The sequence below is a fragment of the Chenopodium album genome, chromosome 8 (assembly GCF_948465745.1).
Source record: "Chenopodium album chromosome 8, dcCheAlbu1.1, whole genome shotgun sequence".
Classification (NCBI taxonomy): domain Eukaryota; kingdom Viridiplantae; phylum Streptophyta; class Magnoliopsida; order Caryophyllales; family Amaranthaceae; genus Chenopodium; species Chenopodium album.
The window spans coordinates 63977734-64000671 of record NC_137841.1 but is presented as its reverse complement, the minus strand read 5'-3'; the positions used below and the strand labels follow the sequence as shown (position 1 = coordinate 64000671).

The following is a 22938-nucleotide window of genomic DNA, read 5'->3' as shown; positions in this document are numbered from 1 at the left end:
TGGCTCTTTAAAAATTCAAGAAAAAACTCCCCTTTATATATATATACTAGTTTAGTGCCCCGTGCGATGCCCAGGTTGTTTATTGAATTTTAGGATAAATTTATAATCTATACGTCAAAATTTAAAATACATCATTGATACAAATTTAGTTAGGAGTTGATGTGCTTTTCCGACGATTTGCTATCTAGTAAGTATGTAATGACTAATAATAATGTTGGTGAAAATGTTCACTTTAATACATTAAGAAAATAATTAAAAAAAAAATTAGCAAACTAAATAAAATAAATGTTCAAAGCATGTCGGATTGACCCGAACCCAAAACTTTGGGCAAGGGATGAACATTTCTTGACTCATAACCTGAAGTGACCAAATCCGAGATGTTTCATGATCCAACCCTTATTGACAGGTATCCATTCTATTAGATTGTGAAGTATATAATTTTAACCGATTATTATGTATTAAAAATAGATGTTTTACGCTTTAAACTACTTTCTTCGCTCCAAAAAAAATTATGATATAAAAAATAAATTTATATGATAATTTTTTAGAATTATAATCTAATAATTTTTTTGGATAAAATTATAATTCAATTTGTACATCTGAAATATTGATATTTTATTGATAATAAACTCTAAACTAACAATTTTATCCTAAAATTCTATCCAAATAGAATTCTAAACCAATTTTTTAATCTTATGAAATTTATTTAAATTTATCTAACATGGCGCGACACTTGGCGAAAATTTAGAAAGTCAAGTGTCACAATGTCGTGACCGGCTAAAAGTTTAACTTTATATATTAGTTACTAGTTTTGTGCCTCGTGCAATGCACGGGTTGTTTATTTAATTTTGATATAAATTTTTAATCTGGGATAACTCATGACCCGACCCTAATAAAATTTTATTAGATTATGAATTATATATATTATTTTAACCGATTAATATATATTATAAAAGGATGTTTTACGCTTTGAACTACTTCCTTCGTTCCAAAAAAATATTATGATACAAAAAAATAAATTTATATGATAATTTTGAGAATTATAATCTAATAATTTTTTTGAATAAAATTATAATTCAATTTGTACCTCTGAAATATTTGTATTTTATTCAAAATAAAACTCTAAACTAATAATTTTATCATAACATTCTATATTTTTTATATCTTATGAAATCTATTTAAATCTATCCAACATGGCAGCGACACTTGGCGAAAAGTTAGAAAGTCAAGTGTCACTGTCACATGATCTGGCTAAAAGTTTAGCTTTATATATTAAGTTATATATATGATATGACATGATATGATTAGATTATAGATTGTGATACACGTAATTTATTAATTTGTCACAAGAAACATGCGGAGAATATCACATTCACATTTCCTTTTCTTGAATTGTAGTTATTATGTAAGAAAATAAATTTTCATTAGGTAAATTAGTAGTTGGTCCACTAACTTTAATTTCGGGAATTTCATACAATGCAGTTTTAACATCAACTGAACTTCATGTCTTTCTTAATATGGATGTTAGGGAGGCATATGCAAATGCCTTTAATTTAAAATTAAATCATATACGGAGTAATGAGTTTTGGGCTCATGTAAATTATGGGACTAACTCATAAAGATTAACTCTCAACAAAATCATTGGGATTTGGGATCAACCTCGACAATACTATTGCTTTCTAATAAGATTTCTTAGGCGGCCTTGATCGACGTAAGCTACCAATTCAATATAGACTAAATTGTTATCCTTAACCAAAAACCGACTTGGAATCCTTTAATTTGAGCATACTACTAATAACTCACCTTTTTTTTTTTTATTTATTTATTTATTTTTTTTTTTTAATGTGGTCATTCAATTACATATTGATCCCTTAAGAAAACCTTAGAATCCTTTAATTTTCATTAATTTTCAACATCCACTATTCATTTACTTATGATTTTAACATGACATAAATCATTAAATCTATTAACCCATTTGTACATTCTTCTATCTTCCTCATTAGCTCAATGGCTAGTGGTGGGAGCCTAGCGTAGCTCTGTACAAGTGGTGACTACTCCTTGGATGAACATGCAACACCTTCGACTTTACCCTTGTGTACTACAAAGACTATATGTATGGAGTACCATATAGTACTAACTTTCACTTAGGCCCTGTTCTTTTGTGCTGCTCTGCTAAGCTCAAATCTGCTATGCTTTGCTCTGTAATGTTGGGAAGCTTTGCTCTACCCAGACCAGGGCCTTATTTTTTAACAATATGTACATCACATGTACATCTTATGAAGTTCATTGTGTAGAAAAGAAACTAACAGGAAAGATTAGATTTCCTACTGTAATTGTCATTGACATTTTAAAGGTTGTTGGTAAGTTAGAATTTTGTTCCTTTGTGTTTATTTAGGTGGCGCCCCAGTTGCTCTTCTTGAGAAACAAGAAGAGTTTCTCTAGTGGCAATTGTGTAATAAAAATGCTTTGGTAATTGTAAACAATTAGTATTTTAATCTGAATAATTGCTGACTGCAAGTTCCACTAAAACTTGTGAAGTGGATCATTGTAGACGGCGTTAGATTGTGAAGTGGGCTTAATTGATTCCAGATCTGAGTGAACTTATATCCAATACAACACCATTGGAACTTCATCCTCCACCGACAACAACACCATCACCTTCCTCTTTCATCTTTCACCTCCACCTCCACCGACAACAAACACCAACACCTTCCTCTTTCAGCACCGACAACAACCACCGACACCATCTTCTTCCTCTATCGTCTAAATCATCTCCACCTACGACAACCACCACTATCGGTGGCGAACACAGGCGGCTTTGCCGCTAATTCAAAATCAAATTAAAAACCCTATAAGAAAGGGTAAAATTTATGGCATGGTCAACCCAAAGGGTAAAGGTGCAGTGACCGTCCTCCATTGAAGCTTCGCCGCCAAAGCTCGAATTCCTCCATTCAAACTCGAATGCCTCCATTGAATGGCAGCTTCGCCGCCGGAGTTTAACGAAAACCCCTAAAGAAAATATTGAAATTAAGGGTATGTTTAACCCCTAATGGATAGGTGTTTGACGCTTGTGAACCTCTCTCCTCCATTGAAGCTGTTATATACACCACAACCGCCGCAAACAGTACTGCTCTGGGTTGTCTTTGTTTTGAGAAAAATAAAACTGGATCTCTATTCTCTATTCCAAGTTAAAACAGTTAACTTTCCGTCATAACAGCAGTTGCCAGGGATAATATGCAGTCATAAGAAAAAGTCACTTATACCCTCATATTCCTGCGAAAACAGACCAATTTACCCTCTTGAGAAACACTCCTTGTTTCTCAAGAAGAGAAAATGGGAATTACCCGTTTATTTAGCCCCGGGCTTGTAATAAAAGTGGCTGATTCCCTCGCCAAATTGTCCCTCTCATAAATGAGCAACGTACTTTGGATGGAAGACTGTCTTCCATCATTATTACCCCTTTATGGCTTTCATTAATTTAGAAATTTTGACTGGGTCGTTCTCATCAAATAAAAACACTTATTCGACTTAAAGGTAACAACAAAAAAAATTGTGTGTCAGCAAACGTGTCAAGTTCTTTAACTAAGAGAAGTACGTAGAGAGGTAATTATTGATAAAATGGTACGTAGTACAAATGATATACTTCAATGCATAACATGTGCATTACGATTACACCTAGAATTAAGCATCATCAAATGCTTATGATTTATTTATGGGTAAACTCAAAATATTGCGGAAATACATTGTCATTTAAGTATTACATTAGCATTATGCTTACAGGTTTCTTGCTTAATTGCTATGAAGCGCGAGATTAAATTAGTTCAACGGTTGAACCCTTTAAGGTGCTGTGAATTCGCCTTTACAACAACTCGCAAAACTTCGCATCAGACTTATTTCGCAAGAATAATCCAACCACCATAGATCCATCTTGCTTATAAGGAGTGATCATAAAAGTGCCATCACTACCATGGATCATAGGAGGCCCCATGTAGGTCTCCGAACCCCAACCAAAATCGACTCCAGAACACCCGAGGTTCAACCAACTTATGACCTCTACTTTACCATGGTCGATACATGGAGACGGAGGGCTATATTGTTTTCCTCGATCTTCGAAAAATTGATGATTGATAAGGTCTTGTTGGCTTTTTAAGAAGTCGATTAATTCCAAAACGAACTTGTTATTCACCTTGCTTGTGGCTTCTCTTATCTTACTACAAGCATAGCTTAGAGGTTTCGACATTATCTCCCCTGCCGTACTTGATACATGAACGTCGATAACAACATTGCCAAAGTAGCTGCATGATTGCAAGAAACAAAAGATTATGTTTTCTATCAATTGAATTACAGGAGTAGTTCAAAATAAAATAGATTACATTAGATCGGAAAATGTGAAAATCAATTTAATAGAACACATTAAAAAATTGTCTAGCTCTTTTCATTTGAGCTTCATAGTGTAATAGAGTAGATCAATTAGATAATGACTCAACATGCATAATATTAATAATGAACTATACACCTTCCAAAAAAAAAAAAAAAAACAACATACGTACTCTAATAGTTTTTTTTTTACGTTTTTTGTGTGTGTTTAGAGAATCTCAAGGACATAAATCACTGAAATCGAGAAAAAAGTTATAATCAACTTAGATATCTCTCATTCTCATAGACTAAATATTTTGAAATGGACAAATGTAAAGGAAGTATTATAATTGCTATAATTAAGATAAAAAAAAAAAAAAAAAACAAACAAAATTTAACAATTTGATACTTGAAAGTATAAATTAAGATGAATATTACAAGATCTTACATATAACTTTATTTTCCAATTAAGAAAATATACACGATAATACGAAATATATGAGAATTGAGTCAGTACCTTGATGGTAATGGTGGATCCATACGATGTCGTGCATCAACAATAGTAGTTAATGTGGTACTGTCCTCACCCTTTAGCTCTCTTGCATTGCACACATATTTCCACACATAAGCCGTAATAGCTTCAAAACGACTATATGGATGTCCAATGTTATCATTGTTGCTATTAGCAACTTGTTTGAGTCTTTCAATTTTTTCTTTGGTTAGGACTTTAAAAATTGGAGTCACATTATTTCCCACTTTCCCTAACCCTACTTGCCTAAAAAATTCCATGCTTCCACCATCAACTTCTTCTCTTATACTAGATTCATCATCGACGTCCTCAGCTAGAAGGATACGTCGATCTAGTAGAGGTGCAACCTCTAGGGGCTCGCCACGAGTGAGGCGTGCCCAATCCCTTACAAAACAGAACACACTCATCCCGTCCGCCACTATATGTGATGCAGTAATACCAACACTTAGACCACCACATGCAAATCTAGTGATTTGAATGGACAATAAAGGAAGGTCTTGGATTGGACGTCCACAATAATCTATTTCAGGCAATAGATTATAGAATCTATCACTAGATGAGTAAAAATCACCAAAATCAGCGATTTTCATGGTAGACTCTACCTCAATAAGCTCGGCACCTAGTGCATTACACTCGAGCTTGAATCGACCACCTCCTATCCAACTCAACCGGCCGGCTAGAGGATAATACGGAACTAAGACACGACTCAAGGAGTTTTTAAGAGTACCAACGATTTTGTTGGTTGATGTAACACATGAATCGTTTTGAATTGGTTTATCGTAGAAGTAAACTACGTAAGCATGTGTAATGACTGAAATGTGATCAAGTATTGATAGGGGGAGAAGGCCATTCCATGTTGGTTCAGCTGGTTTCACTATGTGTTTTGAGATGGTTCTCATTGTGTGTTTTTTTTTTTTTTTTTTTTTTTTTTTTTTTTTTTTTTTTTTGGAATAGAAGTGGCTTATTATAGAAAAATAACTGCTGTATTTTGTTACGAAAAGTTATGGAATACTCCTGTATATAACGAACTCTTAGCTTTAGGCCTATTAGATTATTACAAATTCTTAAATGAACCTGGTTCACACTAATTTATTGTGGATCATTAATATTAGAGAAACTAGAAACTATGGTTGTTTTATGAATAAAATAAAAAGTCACTATAATAAAAAGTCACTATAATAAAAATGTCACTATGTTCAAATAAAAGTCATTTTGGTAATATATAGGCTATAAGAGGTTAACTTTTTTAATGAAATATTATATATACTGGGTCAATATGAATAATAAAGGTCACTAGGTTAAAATTAGGGTCATAATTTCGTATTCAAGTTAACAATAATATTAAACGTTATACAAGTTTTAATAAAAGGTTACTACTACCTCCGTTAAAGGTTATGTGCAACGATTAGACATTTTCCCTCTCTATTTTATGTCAAATCGTTGCACATAACCTGTAACGGAGATAGTATGTTAAAAATAAGGTTACTATGTTAAAAGTAAGAGTCACTATGTTCAATATAATATCAGTTGCATGTGTATAAATCTCGGGTCCACAATAATATTGTTTTGGACCAGGTCCACACAGACCTTCTAACTTTTAGCAGGGTAAATTACATTAATTTCTAAATCGGATACCAAAACAACTATTTATAAGCTGGCCAATCGAGAACAATAAAATAAAAAAATAAAAAAAAATAAAAAAAAAAAAGTTCAATGCCACCTATAATTCGACCGTACTTGGTAGTATATTTGTTCAGCCAAAAAGTTTCCACGTACTAATGATAATTAAGAGAGTGTGGAAAACTGGAAATGTGATATTGCAAATTTGCAATAATGCAATGCATCCTTTTATTCAGCAAGTCTAGTGGTTGAAGCACCAGCTAGATAAGATTGGTAGTTGGATGATTGATTAAATATTGTTCGCGTGATTCGTTTTTTGTTTTTTTTTTCCTCGAAGAAACGTTAGCCAGTAGCCACATAATTCGTATTATTAGTGTTGCTGTTTTTTTTTTTTTTTTTTTAGTGGTTTTATGTTTATAATCACATCTCTTTCATACTATTAATGCATGCATACAAATCCCACTTATAAAGCTACGGATGATTTACAGTAACTTTTAAAAAACTTATTTACAGTTTTGCATTAGAATGAAAATACAGTCTACGTAGGCTTGGAGATACATTTGGGGTAATTTTTTTATTTAGAGACAAACCGCTACTATCTTAAGTAATTGCTCTTAATTCAAAAATACCTTAAGTAGCGGTTTTAGATTTTTTTTCTTTTTATTTTTGAAGCTATTTTAAAATAGCTTCAAAAATACCTTAAGTAGCGGTTTTAGATAGCGGTTATAGTCTAAACCTGCTACTTGAGGTAGCGGTTTGTCTTTAGTACTCTAAGTAAAGATACAGTTAATCAATTTATAAAGGGTAAAATCGCTACCTTACATAAACCGCTACTTGAGGTAACGGTTTTACTCTGAAAAATAAAAATAAAAACTTATCCGAGCCTACGTGGACAGTAATTTCGCAATTAAGTTTCATTCCGACGAAAAAGTGTAAATAAATTTTAAAATAACCATACTTTCGTAAATCAACCTAAAGCTATTAGGTAAAATCTCGTGCAATGCACGATTGTTAAATATTTTTAACGATAATATTACAAAATACAAATTATATAAAAGATATTTAGAAATATTTCATTTGGGTATGCATGGAATGTGATTGTCAAATTGGAAAAAAAAATTATAAGATATAAATATTTTAATTATGTGCACCAAAACAAAATTTTACTTATTGATTTTGCCAAAAAAAAAAAAAAAAAAAAAAAAAAAAAAAAATTGGCATGATATTTTTCACAAGGTAATGACAAATGTTATGAAAGAATTTACTTTTAATATACGTTAATAGATCCAGTTGTCGTCATAACCCCCGAGCATTTTTGGAGCTCGACGTACATAATTCTATTTTCGGATAGAGTCGGATTACTTAAATAATTTTCTCTGGCGTCCTTATAATCCTTCCAGCGCTGCTCTAGCGACTGTTCTTATAGTATAACTAATGACCAAAAGTAAAACCAAAAAATCGCATTCCTATTTCCAAACACCACCTTATTATTCTTACCCATTCTATCCCGTTCGAGTACCACTTAACTTAAATTAGACAGCTAGTATTATGACTTATCTGATCGAATAATTAAATCAGGGGCGGAGCTAAGCAAGTTTAGCCCCAATTCTTAAGATTTGGGATGACATCATCATTTTGAGTATTAAGATTTATACTTAAGACTTTTCCCATTTTTCTTCAAAAATCTTAAGCAAGTCTCAAGTTTAGCCTCAAGTCTTTGACTTGAGGTGACATCAACATGTTAAGTCTTAAGACTTATGCTTAAGACTTTTCCCATTTTTCTTCAAAAATCTCAAGCAAGTCTCAAATTGAGTCTTGAAATTTCAAGACTCAACTCAAGACTTGAGATTGGGACCCACTACTCCCACCTCACTTTTATTTTTATTATCCCTTTTTTTTTTACACTTTTCTACATATAATATGTCAAATATTTAAGTCTTAAGGCTAAAGTGATAAATATGTGAAGTATTAGTGAGTCTTAACAAGAATTTGATGACATCATTTTCAATGGGGACCACCAAAAATGATGTCAAATCCAAGTCTTAAGACTTGGGGTAGGTCTTGAAATTTCAAAACTCAACTTAAGACTTGAGATTGGGACCCACTTTACCCACTTTATTATTTTTATTTTTATTATTTCTTTTTTTTAAACACTTTTCTACATATAATATGTCAAATATTTAGGGCTAAAGTGATAAATTTGTGTAAGTATTAGTGAGTCTTAACAAGAATTTGATGACATCATTTTCAATGGAAACCACAAAAAATGATGTTACATCCAAGTCTTAAGACTTAGGGCTAAACTTGCTATGCTGCCATTAAATGACTCTATGTAATGATGATAAGTGTTGTTTTTCAAGATAACAACTTAACAAGCCTTGCTAGCTTATTTACTGGTTTTAAATGGATTGTATTAATACAATGCATGCAATAATCATTAATTCCAGGATTTTTCTATATAATAACCTTGTTATTTTCACTTTTCTATGCTCCTATATATATCACTTTCCATACTGTAATCGTATATACATTTTGTTTTTATACGGTAACCTTATCGTTATCCCGCCGTTAAAAAATTTCATTAGTGGGGTCCACTCTCAATTTATTAATATTTTTCATCGATTTGCGCGTTGGAAAATATTCCGTTAAAACTTTTAGGGGCTATTTTAGTTCTTAAGGGTCCAAATTGAGCTCAGATTTGGCAAAAAAAATAACTTAAATGCCTTATTTTGCTTATTAAGAAATATCTCGATATACGTGTTCACGTTTTAATACACAAAACGGGATATTTAATTTATTAATTACCTTCACTTCCTCTCTTGTACCACCCTTAATTTACTATTCTTTAATTCACTAATCAACCATTACGAGATTTTTGTTCCTTTGTGTTTAAATCCCTAGCCAATTGTAATAAAGTGGTTGATTTCTTCATCAAATTTTCAATGGCTTTCATTAATTTGTAAGTTTGATTGGGTGGTTATCGTCAAATAAAGTATTAATTGGACTGTTAGACAATTAAAGATGACAACAAACAAAATTTTGTGTCAACAAACGTGACGTTGAAGTACTTTAACAAAGAAGAAAGTTAATAAAATGGTATGAGTACTGAAGAAATACTTCAATGCATAACATGTGCATTAAGATACACCTATAGAATTAAGCGTCAAATAATGCTTAGAGCATCGATAATGGCCAGCTAAATGATTTAAGTTGCAACCACTACAATGGTAAGCTACATTTCTTTGTAATAAATAAACCATAAAAATTAAAATAAAGTAATAAATAAATAAACAAACAAAGCTTTATGTAGTTTGGCTTAATTACAATAAGTTGTAGCTCCACAATGGCTAACATGTAGCTAGAAATTATTTAAAAATTGTTAGCAGATCTTTATCCACAACTGGATGCTCTTATGATTTATTTATGGGTAAACTCAAAATATTGTGGAAATACAATATCACCTAAAGCTGTAATATCATGTTAGATTTCGGAAAAACTCCTCAATCTGGAGTGTGTACCATTGATCAAATATATAGAGTTTGCAACGCTAGGCCTAAACACGTTAGGAATAAATATTATCCTAAATATAATATCTATATATCATTATGCATGCGTAATTTCAATAGTTCATACAGTTGAACCCTTAGGTGCTCTGAATTCACCTTTACATCAACTCGCAAAACTGCACATTTGACTTATGTATTTGCAAGAATAATCCAATCACCATAGATCCATTATGCTTAGGAATGATCATAAAAGTTCCATCACTACCATGGACCATAGGAGGCCCCATGTAGGTCTCTGAAACCCCACCCGAAATCAACTCCTGAACACCCGAAGTTCAACCAACTTATCACCTCTACTTTACCATGGTTGATACAAGGGGCTGGAGGGCTAAAATGTTTTCCCTGATCACCGAAAAATTATGATTGATTAGATCTTGTTAATTCCAAAACGAAATTGATATTTATTGAGATAACATATATTGTGAATATCATATGAGATATGATTGTGAAAAGATATATGTTATATATTATGATAGATTTAGGAAGTTTAGATAATTAGGAATATTAGGGTTAGATATTCCTATTGTCTATATATATTGTAATGAGATTGAATATGATAGATGGGAAAAATACAGTGGAAATATACAGAGAGAAATATTTTCCCCAATATTTAACAATATTCACCTTCGTTGTGGCTTTTCTTATCTTACTACAAGCATAGCTCAGAGGTTTGGACATTATCATCCCCGCTGTACTTGATAAATGAACGTCAATAGCAACATTGCCAAAGAAACTGCATGATTATTGTAAGAAATAAAAGATCGTGTTTCTATCAAAAAAAAAAATATAATAATAATCAGAGTTCAAAAGCATGCATCTTAACATAAGTTTAGTTATATAAAATTATAAGAATAGAATACATTTAAGGCGTGTTCAGCGCTAGTTTTTGAGTAGCTTTTAGTGGTTTGACCAAGTCAAACCACTACTTAATAAAAAATGTGAGTGTTTGGCAAAATAGTGATTCAAGTAGCTTTTAGTGGTGGAGTTAACTTTTATGAAAAGTTAGGATTATTAGCTTTTGAAATTAGGGCGTGTTCGGCAAAATATAGCTGTGAAGGTAGCTGTACCTGTGGAGGTATCTGTTAGCTGTGTAGGTAGTTGTTAGCTGTGAAGATAAATAATTTAGATATGAGTGTTCGGTAAAGTAGTGGTTGATTAGCTGTTAAATATAAAAATTAATTTTTTATTTTTAAAACTATAGATTAAATTTTCAACAGGTACTTGAAAAGCTACCTCTAATTTCAAAAGCTAATGTTTCTAACTTTTCACAAAAGCTACCTCCACCACTAAAAGTTACCCTAACCACTACTTTGCCAAACACTCACATTTTTTGTTGAGTAGTGGTTTGACTTGGTCAAACCACTAAAAGCTACCTAAAAGCTACTCAAAAGCTAACGCCGAACACGCCCTTAGAGATATCTTTTGAAGTAGCTGTTGAATATTTAATGTATAGTTTTAAAAATAAAATATTGATTCGATCTTATATGTAATAGTTAATCAACCACTACTTTACCGAATACTCATACCTAAATTATCTATTTTCACAGCTAACAGCTTATTGGCAGCTAACAGCTACCTACACAGCTAATCGCTACCTTCACAGCTAACAGCTAGCTACACAGCTATATTTTGCCGAACATGCCCGTAAAAATGACCAAGTAGTAGAGGTGATAATGGAGCGGAAGTTGCCTTAAAAATTGGTCCATTTCGGGCCAACATTTGGAATGAGCAGTGCCCAACTTCAGGCCAAAGATGCAATTGGTCTAAGTTGCACAGTTGTTAATGGCTGAAGTCACTGCCAAAATGAACATTTAGCATAGTAAAAATGGACATTTTCTAACTGAACATATTTTAAAATAATTTTGTATTCCTCAATAATCAAATGTTCATTTCATGCAATATGATGTTAATTCTTATAAAATAAATGTTCATTTTCATGTCGTATGATATTTATTCTTATAAAGATAAATGTTCATTTTTTTAGAAGAAAAGTAAGTTAGAGATTATATTAAATTGAATACCGCCAAATTTGATAAACTTTGGGGGAAGGAATTCATACAAATACGTTCTGAGTTACCATTAGTATCCCATCTTGCAATCAAGAGGGCAACGGTATTACTGGCTCTTTCACGAGAAAAATAAAAAAACAAACGGAGGAGAGAAATTAGTCAACTTTTTAATATCGTCATACACAATGTAAATTAGAGAGAATACCCTAGATTCTTGGTTGATAGTCTGCACGACTGTCAGAGAGTCAATTTGCCATTTCACTAGATTTCAACTAGATAAAAACGGATGAACTAAATCAACGGATGAAGTATATCGTATACTCCTTACTTCTAACCATGCAAGTGTGTGAAATATACATGCATTAATAACTAGGCTAATGTAGTATGATGGAGTCATTTTGATTACGTCCAGCATGTATTTAGTCCCTTCTTGGTCCTTGAATGACGAATTATTCATGACTCTAATGTACCCTAACTTCCCAAGTCCCCAACTCAATCTTTAGATATAGTTGTCACCTTAATTATAAGGCAGATAGTAGAAATACGGTCAATCACTGAATTGAAGTGTTTGTGAAGTTAAATAAAAATTTGTTTGGTTTAGGAAATTAGATGAACTCGCGAAAGGAGGATGAAGATAGATAAAGTATATCTATTTATACGTACATCTCTTGAAAATTAAACTATAGATAACTTTTTTTAAAAAAAGTTTATGATGTGTTATTAATATATGTATACCGTTGTTTAAAAAATTTATCAATTAAGGAGATTAATTTTTAGAAAAAAATTTTGAAGGTTTTTTTTTTTCTTTTTTTTTTTTCAGAAACTACCTATTAAAATCTAGAATTTGTAAGAAACTACCTAATAAAAAAAAAATCTCGCTAACGAACGCCCCGAGAGCGTTGGATAAACATTTAAAATAGAACCAAAAGTGGTATAAATTTGGGAAAGCATGACAAAATCATGCGTCGATCGGTGTAATTAATTCATTTTAATTTAATCTTTCTACTTTTAACTAGCTTATCCAACGTCCCCAGGACGTTCGTTAGCTTTTGCCTAAAAAAAATATTGTAAGAAACTAACTATTAAAAGGTAAAATATTGTCAAAGACTACATTTAGCCGGATTTCCAGCTTTGACCAATTTTTCTGATGTTGACCCCACCGCAAAACTATAATATATAGTATAGACTAGATGAAATTTGTGCGATGCATGATTTGTTTGTATTTTGTAAAACAAATCTAATAACATATCACTAATAATAAAGCTAGTCTCACATCCTGGTCACGAGACAATGACACTTGACATTTCAATTTTTCGCCAATTATCACGACACAAATCTCTCATTTAATTGACTATAACATAACTAAAAATTATAATTATATATACTTGGAGTGTTAACAAATTTTAATCCTACGTAGCTCTCTAAAGTTCTGGGAAAAAAACTCCCCTTTAGATATACATATATTAGATTACTAGATTAATCCCGTGCGATGCACAGATTTCTTTGATATATAGTATATTTTATGCATTCTTACCTCGTATCAGAAAAATTACAGAGACATAACCATTAGTTGTAAATGCTAATTTTAGAAACTTAATTTTTGAAGAATCGAATATGAAAACTAGAGCATATACAAAAAAGTTAGATTTGTACTATACGATTTTAATTAAGAAAATACGAAGTATGATTTTAAACTTGAAATATATAATATATACATCAAAGTATTTTGTTCGATGAAGCATAAGGGAAAGACACATTAGATATCAATAGTTGGTGATAGAAGAAAAATAAATAAATTAAAGAATATAGATTAATTGAGAAGAGGAGAAAATAAATTTGAAATTAAATCCAAATAAAATATAATGACATCGAACAACCACCCAAACCACCGTGAGTTTCAAAATCAAACAAATTTTTAAAATTTTGCAAAATCAATTTCGTTAGATCTTATGGACAACGACGAATACAAGAAACACAACCTTAGACGCTTGTAGAAGGCTCGTCAAACCGTATGAAATCGGTACGTCGCGATAAATTTTTAAAAAAAATTCAAAACCCAAGAAACGCCTAATTTTTTTAGAATACCCTAGGCTGAAACACCTAGTTTTTTAGAATACCCTAGGCTGAAACGCCTAGTTTTTTCGAAATATCCTAGGATATTCTAAAAAACTAGGCGTTTCACCTCAAACGCCCAGATTTTTCATACAACCACACGGTTGTTCACAAGAACTAGGCGTTTGAGCCTAGGACGTGCGAAAAATCTAGGCGTTTGCCGCAAATTAAAAAAAATAAAATAAAAAACATTTTCTCCATTGGCGATTGACTTTCCTTTGTCCTTACTTGTCATTACCGCGGCTGTGTAGATCGTGAAACCGGAGGTAAGGAGTTGGTGGTTAAAAGAGGAGGAGGTGGTGGTGGTGGTGCTGGTGGGTATAGTAGTATGATGTAGAGGGGGTAAATTGAGGGGGTAATTTTTTTGATAAAAAGGGTAAATTTGTAATTTTAGTTTATTTTCACTACAAGAAAAATGGGTTTGGGCGACGAGTCATATTACCATGGGCGACTAAATTTTTTTTCGAAGCCCAATATTGATGAAATGGGCTTCTAGTTCAGTTTCGTTGTCCAAATCTATGTTTTGGGCGACGGCATATACACTCGTAGCCTAAAATAGGTTTTGTGCAACGAGTTGAATTATATGGGCTACTAATTAGTTTTTCCTTGCCCCAGACCTGATAAGGCGACGAAATATTAAAATTTTATCGTTGCCCAAAATCTAAAAAAAAGGCGGAAATTTTGTTTTTATTTTGCAAAATTCCCACGTTTAGATTAGTACTAGTAGGGTTATCTCGCGGTTTCTTTTTAGAAAGAGAACTCTAATTCAGTTTTCTACTCCCACCCCACCTCATATTCCTTCTTCCCCTCAAATACTCAATTATTAAAATCAATTTTTTTAATCTATTAAACCCTCTCACGAATCTTACCCCTTACATCTGCCATCAAAGACCCCCGTACTTTTGCGATTACAGTGATCACTCCGACTGGGTTCTTTCCGGCAGCCTCAAGCGTCTTATACTAGTAGTAGCGACGGCAGCGTCACCTTCTTTTTCCTAGGTAATTCGACCCTTTTATCTTTTATTTTATTTTTTAATTTTTTTTGTTAAATTTGGTCTTACTGCTTCACAAATTCAATTGATGGTAGTTTGGAACATATTATTTTGTTTGAATTGAATTGATTGATCCCAATTCAATTGTTGGTTGATAATTTAATTGGAGTTTGATTTTATGTTAATTGATACTTACTAATTTGGGGCATTTGATTTGTATTAAATCAATTACTGATTGGTATTTTGGAGCAATTAAAGGTAGTATATGATTTTATTTGTTGGTAATTTAGAGTGTTTGACCTGTTTTAATTGGGAAATTGAGAATCAGAGTGCCGTAGAACCATTTAATTATATGGTCTCACTGTTAATGTACGAAGTATATGTTTTTCAGAAAGAATTTTTCAATATATCTTTGCATGCATGTATGATATCTTGCAATATATATAATATGATATAGAAGGCTATTTTTTCATGTCAGTCATTGTGCCAACAAAAAAATACAATACAGAGTAGCAGTTGTATATTGTTGTTGTCAGGGATAATCATAAATTAGAGCTTAGATATAAGGATATGCATAACCTTTATTTAAAATAAGTAACTTTTTGTTAACTTAGGTTTGATCTAGATTCTTAACTGATGACAAGTAACTTTTTGTTTTGTTTGATAAAAGAGATTAATTAAATAATGTTAGCTACAACATCCCACGAGATTAGTACCAAGGAATCTACATCTTATTAATGACAATTTAGTTTTAAAATATTGAAGCATAGCAATTAAGTGGTAAAAATTTCTTTCTAGTACCAATTCCATCCTTCTTTTTATCTTATACAATATATCTATATTGTTATTTAATTAGTTTACCCATCTAAATTTATTCCTTAAATTAGAAAATCTTGAATTGAAATCACGTTAATCTGCTTACTTTCTTTTAAAATAATTCTACATGTATAGGATACCATGTAACTGTAGTTTATACAGAAATAACATTATTTTGTTATATGTAAAATAGTTCATTCTCCTCCGTACTTTTTTCATTTTCCCGCTTTCAATTCTTTTTTAATTTAATACATCATATATAAATTCATATTTACACATAAATCTGCTAAAAAACAAAAAAACCGTAATATGACAAGATAAGGTAATTGAAATTCTATCGAGAACACTACCTGATAGTATGCTATTATTCTAAAACTCCCCACTATGGCTTATATATATACTCTTTTCTCTTCTAACACATTTTTTTTTATTTCACTCTATAAATTGTTCATAGTACAGAAATTGAAATGGTTCATAGACATAAACTGAAATTGTTTCTGATGGGTTTTTCGTTTTATGAATGTAGTTAGTTTTATCAAATTGTTAGTTGTTTTCAAACAAAAATTTGCAGTAGTATGAGGGAAAATGACCAGTATATATTTTTGGATGCATCAGTTTTAATACTTTTGTGTAATAAAGTCTATATGAAGTTTGTATTTATGAAAATTTAGGATGCTCTCAATAATTATTTTGATGTTACTAACTTATGTTTCACTTACATAGGAATAACATGGGCTAGCAATGAAAGATGGATGAACGCAACTATTGAAGGTGAAATATATGAGCAGCATTGAGAAGGGGCCGATTGAATTAAGTCTGTAAATAGTGTTATGTTTCTGTTATTTAATTTTTAAAGGATCATGTAGCTTGTTGAAAGTTGACAAAGAGGGATTATCTTATAATTTGCACATTTCTTAGTATGTTATTTATAAAATAAACTATTTCATTTAGTTATTATTCAGATAAATTTGAATTTTAATAGGTTATACTAGTATAATAAAAAATATATATAAAAAAACCCATAAACAAAGCATTGTATGATGCCGACAAATATGGGCAACGAGTAACTTCGTTGCACAAAGTACTATGGGCAACAAGATAGCACGTATGGGCACAAAGATGGGCGTCGAATAGGTTCGTTGCCCAAACTATTATGGGCAACGAAAAACACTTGTCGCCCAAAGAATCAAAGATAGGGCAACGAACTTGTTCGTCGCCCAAAATATTATGGGCGACGAAATAGGCAGCACATAGGCAACCAGCTAGTTCGTCGCACAAAAAACCATTGTGCAACGAAATAAAAAGTCGTCGCACAATATGTAATGGGCTTCGACCTTTGGGCGTCGAACCCATGTCTAGGCCCAATTTGTCGCCCAAGACTTTGGGCGACGAATTAGTTGTTTTGGGCTTCGAGTTTAGTCGTTGCCCAAAGTCGAATTTCTTGTAGTGTTTGCGGGCGTTAGTTAGAGATTCGAAGGCGACGTTTAGCTTTCCATTTAGGGAGAATTTTTTTTTTTATAAAGCTGTCACGTGGACAATATGATGTCAACGACTTCTACTTTAGTAATATTTATAGATTTGGAGAATCATGGCCTTTGATTGGAGGACATGGGCAAAGCTGGGAGAGTTATGTTAATTTTTTACCTCATATATACTATACATATATACTTCATCTGCTTTTTAATTGTAAATTTGTGATGAAAAGAAAAATACAAATCATAATCAAAATTACATTTAATGATTCTTTCAAAAAAAAAAAAAAAATTACATTTAATGACACCAACTCGATGGGTAGTACTATTCATTGTCTCATTGATACAGCCAAAGCTTTTCTCTATATATTAAGTTGACAAGGCTTGATCATTAAAGACCATTAGTGACATTTTGTTGACATTATATGGTATAATAATGTGCTTGACATTAAATTATTATTATCTACTTAATGTGTAGCTTAAATTATTACAAATTATATTAGCTTTTTAAAATTAAACTCACTTCTAATGTGATGGTACAATAATGAAAAGATCATATTGATAGTTTATTGACATTGAAAGATAAGGGATAATAATGAGGGTATTCGATTTAGAATTTAATACCCTCGTTATTGTACTGTTAGTTCATCAAAACTGGATCTTCAAATTAACAGTGAAAGAGAAGGGATAATAATGAGGGTATCGGTTTAGAATTTAATTAAGATAATAATTACTCTTAATTCATTATATTATAAATAAATTGAAATTTGTTTCAACTTTTTAAAAATTATTTTAATTTTTTTTATTGAATTTCGGAATTGAAACATACTCCTATTATCAAAATGTCACTGATTGATAGTTTGTATGACCAAGTTTTGGTGTCAATTTAGTTATAGACTTTATAGTTAGTGAGATTAGTGACAAGGTTGTATAATTGAATGTATCACTTATAAGTCATGAGAAATTTTGTTATATATATATAGTTTTGTTTTTAATTCTTCTTGAATGTTTGTGATGTTTTCCGGAATTACTGTTCGTTGGGGGTTTTGAGGGTTAAATGGATATTCGGCGCCTTGGAGTGGCCTGGTGGTGTTGGGTTGATGGTGGTTTTGATGGCGAGAGGTGGTGAAGGTTATTAAGGTGTGGATATCGATGCCGGAGACCAAGGGAGGAGGTTCTAGGCGCCGGTCGGCGGCAGGGGTAGGGAGTCAGGCTTAGTAGGTGGTAGTGGGGTGGCTGGCATATGTAAGGGTGTTTGGTTTTGTTATCCTTTTCTTTGTAAAAACTATCAAAATTAAAAAAAAAAAAAATTAAAAAAAAAACCTTGACCAATGATTTAATCACACATAGATTTTTACATGGTATAACAGGTAAGGTAACCTGTTGAGTTCATTTTGGAAGAAAAAAAAAAATGCAAACTTATGTTTATTTTGGGAAAATTTAAAGGTTGGTCCATTTTGGGGAAATAGGGCAAATGTTGGTTTGTTGTTGTGATTTTTTAATAGGCTATCTCTGGTTGAGATATGTGGTATTTTTAATAGCACATTTTTGTTCAATTTTTTTTTTTAATAGCCTATTTTTGTTCAATTTTTGTTTTTTCAATTGTGATTTTTGGGTGATACTATGGCCGTCATATTGTCATTCCCCTTAACTTGGTCAGATACTTGCCTGACTGAAGCCCATAAACATTGAAGGTACTAAATAGGTACATCGTGAGTAAGTTTTATATACATTAAAGATGTATAATGGATACATTGAAGGTGTATAATGGATAGAGTAAAGATACACTAACAACTTTCTTAGAATGGAAATTAAATTAAGAAATAATAATCAATTTGAAATTGTAATAATTATTAGAGCGGAAAAGAGGAGAAGTATTGATGGATGTCATGTTCAAAGCTCACTGTTGCAGTGCTCTAAATTTCTAATTGACAAGGGAGATAAAGGAGGAGATAGAAAAGAAAACGACAATACTGGCAGGTTACGTGGTCCGTGGTTGAGATATATCTATAATTACCACAAGTGCCATTAATGAAATAGATTCATTGTTATCCTTTGGATATATCTGATCCAAGGGTTGTAGATGTTTCTCACGCTTCTCACACAAGTAGTCAATATAAAATACTCGTACAAGTTAGCATAAGAGTTAGGTTTTTTTTTTTTGAAAAAAAAATAATAAATACCTTATACATTTTAGGTTTTGTGATTATTAGCAGAAAAAACATGTGGTAAGAAACTGGCTTATAACTCCAATCCTTTCCCTTTCACCGTTAAAGTCGACAAAAATTGTAATTTACAACATTTTGTGTTTTATAAGATAAGATAATTTCTTATAAGATACTTACTTTCACAAAACCTAAAATGTATAATAAAGTAGTTTTTTTTTTTTTTTTTTTTTTTTTTTTTTTTTTTTTTTTTTTTTTTAAATAAAAAAATTACCCTTCATTTAATTTTTTATTCTTGGTTACGTCTTCAAGCTAATTAAGTCTTCAACTCCATTAGCAATCTTCAATTTAGTCATTAAGCTGACCAAAAGATAAGAGAAATTCACCATCAAGTCGAAATATACGCCAACCTTGCAAAAGATGAGCTCCAATCTTCTCATAAAAGCTGCATGAATCTACATTCCATGTAATAACATTCCACTCCATTTTGGCATACCCCAATTTCACTGTTAAATTTGCAACCACCTTCATCAGCATCGTTTCGAATCCCATCTTCCGGTAACCCTTCCTTACAAACAAATTCTCCATATGTATCCCGGGTTTCATTAGAAGCGTTGAGTAGATCGGGTAAAAGGTAACAAAACCCGCGATTATTGTCCCTTTTTCTGTACGAAAAAGGGACTCCTCGGGGTCATTGACAAGGTCGTGATTATGGTGAATGGTCTTGTAGTATGGGTTATGCTCGAACTCGTGACCTTTTGGCTCAGTTGTGTGGGGAGGAAGAGTAGTAGGGGAGACTTCAAGGAGGAAGACATTGACATTACTATTGAAGGGGTTTGAAGGAGGCTGATGGGAGTCGAAGAGGGCGGCGAACAGAGAGGATTCGGTGGCGTTACATCTGTCTGTGAGATCGTAGTATTCTGCCATTTTATGGACGAGTTTGTTAATTAAGGGAACATCTGATTCGATTGCGAGTCGAGCTCGAGCGTACATAATATGATCATAAAGTTGCTGTTGTTGTTCATCATTTGGAAGGTCCAACTTTGGTTGTAGAGTTGCCATCAATCCAAGTTGGAAAATTATGGCTTGGAAGTGAGAAATAGGTTGTTTTGAGAGGAAAGCCCTAAACTCTATCTATAGGGGTGACTTGGGTGAACAGTGGGGTACTTGGACCCCCAAGAATCCCCAGTTTATTTTAATTTCATGGTAAAGAAAAATCATTTATGTAGTGATAGTTCTATAAATAGATTAACAAAATAAATTTTCGTAAATAAATCAATATTAGTAGGATATGCATTTAATAAAATGTGTTGATTAATTTAATTTATACTCCATTTTTTTTAGCACCTTTTCTTCCAATTTTTAGCACCATTGTACAATATAATTTAGAACTTTTTTTATTTTGCAGAATCTACCTATTAAAAGCCATATTTTGTGAGAAATTACCTAATAAAACAATATTGTAAGAAACTATCTATTAAAACAAAAAGAAAAATTTGTCAATTACAAGCATTTAAAGTTTTTTATTTTTGCAAATTTCGATCATTTAAAACAAAATTAACGTAGTGCCCATACAATGCATGGTCTTTAAATCAAATTATTAATTCCTTAGGAAAAATAAATACTTCAATTGGAAATAAAGGGCTCATTTTCAATAACAATTAATTAATTATTAGAATTTTGTTGAGTCACAATAATAGTCAATACAAATATTAAGCAATGTGATTTAAATAATATATTATGTCATTTGCATTTATACACAACACAAATATTTTCTATGTTCTCTCTCTTCAAACCTAGCCATCACCATATAATAACTTAATCGTTGATCTGTACACCCGGGTGTACCATGAGCATGGTATACCCAGGCAAAAACGAAGCTGTCCAAAAAATAAAACGCAGGCAACAAACAAATTAAAATAATGCGGAAAGAACATAGTGCTTTGGAACAAAGAACATTTTGCCAAAAAAGAACATGTACATGTATAGCAAAGAACGCAAAGTTTTTTAGGTATATCTTTATTATAATTGTAGAGTCACTTAACAAGAGCCCTCCAAATCCCCAATCCTCAATTCTCATGCATTTGATTGGTTTTTTTTTTTTTTTTTTTTTTTTTTTTTAAGGGGAAAAAATAACTACCAATCCCACTACTTTATTAATTTTTTTTTTTTTATCATTTAAAAAAAAAAATCAATAACTACCCATTCACTATTTTTTTTTTTTTTTTTTTTTTGTTTTTTTTATGGGGCTACTACTAACATTTCACTTTATGTGTGTTTTTTTTTTGGTACGTAGTATAACATATCAAAAAAAATGTATTCTAAATCCCAACCCTTCAATTATAGTACTTTAAATCCCCAACCCTTCAATTATATGCCTTTTTTAGGGACTACCCTCCAAACATGTTCCATTTCTTTAATCATCAAAAACAAAAAAAAAAAAAAAAAAATGTTCAACACGTTTTTGTGCAACTGGCCTCAGCGAATAACTACTCGCAACAGAAAAAAGTATATAACTCCTAGAGCAAGACACTAACCCATATGACACTAACTGAGTAACACGAGTAACCCCTATAACATTGAACGGGTAACCTCTATAACTTTGAAAAAGTAAACCCCATAATAGCATTGTGTGGCCACCGACACAAAAGAGTAAGACCCTGTTTTTTGAGCTTCTAAGCTTTGTTTAAAATATCACATTCTGTATTTTAGCATAGCACATCAAGTGTCAGCACATTATTAATACAATTATTATTAATACTCAGCACAACAGAGCTAATTAGGGTTCAATAGAACCGACCAGTCCAAAATCGACCATTACAGTTCAAGTCTAAATTACAACATCAAAATCAACTTTCCACATTTTAAATATATTATTTCTTTTATATCCCGTGCATTATGCACGGGCACACTCTAGTTCAGTGAATTTTGGAAAGGTATCAACCAAATCCCACATTAATTGATACAATCTTTTCAAGAAAAGATTCCAAAATAATTTTCTCATTTTATAATTTTTTTTTCTTTTTCAAAACATTTCAAGATTTTATTTTCAAAATTTAAATTCAAAAATTCATTTCATATTTAAAATTTCAGTTACCAATATTTTATGTGATTTTCTTTAATTTAAAAAATCTCTACCAAAATCAATCATATTCGTTCAGCAATTTTTTTTAATGTAATTATTATAATATTCACTATAACAATAATGGTCATGTGTAAATCTTGTGATGTTCTTTATATATTTTATAATGTTTTTTATTAGAAAATTTTTCTGTATTTTATTTTGTATGTAAAGTACTAT

The 22938-nt window shown here is 31.6% G+C and overlaps 2 pseudogenes; both read right to left on the bottom strand.

Moving 5' to 3' along the window:
- Nucleotides 1–3859: 3859 nt before the first annotated feature.
- LOC145643169 (spermidine hydroxycinnamoyl transferase pseudogene) lies at nucleotides 3860–5784 on the bottom strand (annotated as a pseudogene).
- Nucleotides 5785–19985: 14201 nt separating this feature from the next.
- LOC145643168 (GCN5-related N-acetyltransferase 8 pseudogene) lies at nucleotides 19986–20699 on the bottom strand (annotated as a pseudogene).
- Between the last annotated feature and the right edge of the window lie 2239 nt (nucleotides 20700–22938).